This window comes from Numida meleagris, unplaced genomic scaffold (genome assembly GCF_002078875.1).
Source record: "Numida meleagris isolate 19003 breed g44 Domestic line unplaced genomic scaffold, NumMel1.0 unplaced_Scaffold459, whole genome shotgun sequence".
Taxonomy (NCBI): Eukaryota; Metazoa; Chordata; class Aves; order Galliformes; family Numididae; genus Numida; species Numida meleagris.
This window is the reverse complement of record NW_018364675.1, coordinates 26,521-30,347: the sequence shown is the minus strand read 5'-3', so window position 1 is coordinate 30,347 and position 3,827 is coordinate 26,521.

The window sequence follows — 3,827 nt, the reverse complement described above, 5'->3', positions numbered from 1 at the left end:
GGGCTGGATGTGTGGGTCCGGATGTGTGGGGCTGGATGTGTGGGTCCAGGAATGGGTCATTACACCTAATTCTGTTCCACGCTCTCTGCTGCCGCCGTGTGGCAACTTTTTGTCATTACATCTCTTTTTTTTTCCCTGCGCTCTCTGCTGCCACCGTGTGGCCAATCTGCTGAACTGCAAGTGCACCCTGCTGGCAGCGCTGCGCATGTGCGCCGAAAATGCTGCTGCCCCTTTAAATATGGCCACGTCCCCCCGGCTACGCCCCCTCTGCCAGCCTATACAAGCACAGCTTGCAGTGCTTTTAGTTCAGTTTGGCTGTGGATTCTGGAGCAGAAGGTTTGGCTGATAATGAGCTGTTGCAATTTAGATTGTTATTCCTGCCATTTTTTTTTTTTTTGAGATGTTCCCCCCTGGTTTTTAATGACTGGTTTAATTTCTTTCTCATTATGTTTTTTATTTGGATTTTTAATGAGAAAGTGTAATTCTGCTTTGTAACGAGTTGCTCACGAGGGAAACTCCTTGCAGGGTTGTAATAGATCCAGTATAGCCCCGTTGGGAATGAATCCCAGTTAGAAAATGAGTAGGTAGTAACTCATTTCACATTTCAGAGCCTCAAGCTGAGCCTGGTCGTTGGACCGACAGCGCTCGCTCCGTTGGCATCGGGAATCTTAGCCCTTTTGCAGTCCAGGGTTCCCATGCAGATTCTCATTATCTTGCTGTGTCAGTATTGTAATCTGTGCTCCTGTACCTATTGTGTAGATATATATAGAACAAATATATTGTATGTGGAATAATTTCTCTATTAGAAATTCACCGGCTGACTTAAAGGGCCAACTGGAATCCCAAGATTGGAGCCGTCAGAGCTTCTCCATGGATCATTCTCCCTTGGCTGGACAGGCAGAGCGAATTGCCTGTTGGCCATGACTCTTGAGGAATTAATAAATGAATTAATATGCTTCCTGCTTGTATGGGAACTCCTGGCTCAGGGCTTGAACTGGTGATTGAGCACCTGCTGAGGGGTGGAGCCAGCCCTGAGAGCACGGGCGGAAGCAATGAANATAGCATCGTAACCAAGAGTTACTGATAATGAGGTGGTGAAATGACACTCAAAGAGCTATTCCCATCCATTCCAGCACTGGTGCCATCAAATCCTGTTCCATTCACATTTGACCTACTCCTAAAATAGAAGCAGCACACAGTAACCTAGATGATGCCTAATATTTCTAATTCTTGAGGCTGCCTTGCCAGCACAGGGAAAGCACCTACTTGGCCATACCATTACTAGGCTGGTTATTAGAATGCCATCCAGTGGGTAGTGCAGCCGTTCTTCATCACTCACTTTAGTATGTATAATTCAACTAATTACAAAACAATACCGTTAAGTAAGAAACACACCATCCCAGTTATTTTCTGCCTGGAGATGAGGCCGAATGTATCGCGCTGGAACCCACGTACAGCCAGTCCCTGGATAAACACAAGCATATCCACGAGCCCAAGGTCCGGGCCCTTCCCAATGCCCCATGGCCATATCCCGAACATTCACCAGCGGCTGTTCCTTGAGTACTGTGGAGCCCCCAAAATGACGATCCGCTCGAGTTGTATCTGGATGATCGCTATCCTAAACATTCAGCACCGGCAAAGCCTTACTTCTTCTTTCTTGTGGCGTGTCTCCTGTATTCCCCCCTTTTTTGTTGATTAAGAATACATTTCTGTGTTTGATGACCACGCTCCGTGATATCAGCCGTGTGGTTGCCTTCAGTTAAAGGACCCGGCAGCACAGTGTGAGATTGAATATGCAGAGTAAAAGAAGGAATGCGGCAAGAGACATCACGCAAAGCTCGCTTGAACTGTGCCAACAAAGCAGGGTTGTTAACTTCCTTAAGAAAAGATCCTTCCATCTGCTGGATGACACCTGGAACATGCAAAGAATTCGTTATTATATTTGGCTTTTGCTCTGCAAAGATTTGAAAAGCTTGAGCTACCGCAGCTAGTTCTACAACTGGAGGTGACCCATTGCTGCTAGGCACATCTGACTGCCATCGGGTAGCAGTCACACGCCGGAGAACCACTGCCCCACAGACGTGGACCCACACTCAAGCCTTACAGCCCCACACGCCCAGCCCCACATTCGGGACTGCACTCAGATTCTCCAGCCCCACGCATCCGGACCCACACGTCTAGTCTCACACTTGCAGCCGCACAGCTGGACCCACACAACTGCCTTCCAGCCCCACGCTTGGACTTGATTCCGTTTGACCGTCCCGTCGTCAGGCCTAATTACAAGGAGCTCATTTGCGGGAGGTTGCACAGGTGAATTGCAGGTTGGACCCAGCGAAGAGAGAATGGAGATGCAGCCCAAAGAAAACCCATGGAAAGCGGGGCAAAGAGAACCTCAAGGATGCAGAACCGCTGCAAGGAAGAAGGGATTCGCTCCAGGCGTTCCTAGAGCTGCAATGCAGAGCAGCCTATTCATATTAATTGGGGCCTGGCTGATGCATTCCAGAAATGAGGGAGGAGTGATAGAAATAACTCACGTAAGCACCATCCAAACCATTTCAGTAGAAGGGACGTCGTCCATTTGTCTCCCTTAGGAAAGAAATGAAGAATATTGGAAGGATAGGCGACGGTAGATACAGCTGCATGCAGCCAGTTCCAGATACCCCGGGACTCGGCCCTTCCCAAGGATCAGGGCTCATCCCACAGAACAAAGGCAGCAGCTTCCAGGCAGAGATGCTTCCCCTTCCGCTGCCTGCCCTTAAATGAGGCTGGGGGTTGGGAAGGGGAGGGGTGTGTGAAATTCAGGCCCTGAGCCAGCAGTTCCCATCTAGGCAGGAAGGAATTTAATTCCTGGATTCATTCCTCAAGAGTCACGGCCAACAGGCAATTGGTTCTGCCTGGCCAGCCAAGGGAGGACGATCCACGGAGAAGCTCTGACGGCTCCGATCTTGGGATTCTAGTTGGCCCTCTAAGGCAGCCGGGGAGTTTCTAACGGCTAGGGGAGCACAGATTGCGATGCTGACACAGCAAGATGCTGAGGAGGCGCGTGGGCAGCCTGGACATCAAGAGGGCTGTGGTTACCAATGGATGGGATGGATTGCCAATGGAGCGAGTGCTGTTGGTCAAAGGAGCAGGCTCAGCTCCTGGCTCTCCGGTGAGCAGTGTCGATGATCTCTTCATTCTTTAAGTGGGATTCATTCCCAATGGGGCTATACTTGATCCACGAGAACCCTGCAGGGAATTCCCCTGGTGAGCAGGTTGTTACGCACCAGACTTCCACCTTCTCCCAGAGACAACCTCCATTCTCCCCCAGAAGAGCAGAGAGCCGGGATAGAAGTGCAGCGCCTCCACCAGGTGCACGAAGACAACAGGAAGGGAAGAACCGAGCGCCGAAAACAGCCGGGAACAGCGAGAAGAGAAGGACAGGTGCCCAGCTCACAAACTGTGGGTAGCAAAGAAGATACGTATCCTGAAGTTGAGCTTACGGCAACAGAAATAGGAGCTTTTTAGTCCAAAAACTCACATGAAAAATAGATTGTCATTGGCAAGCGTTGAAAGCAGACGTGCAAAGGTTGGGCCAAAAGTCTTTGAAATGGCAAGAAAAGCAACCGGAATTGCAACAGCTCAGCGCCAGCCCAACTTACAGCACCGCAATGCGCAGACAAACTAAGAGGAAGAGAGCTGCGGGCTGCGCTTTTAAAGGCTGCCAGAAGGGGGCGGGGCTGGGGGCGGGGCCAGGGGCGTGGCCAGAGTTAAAGGGGCTTCTGCATCGCCCCATAGCAGGATCCAATTTCAGGTTCTTGAGCACCACGCTTCCAGCCCTACATCCG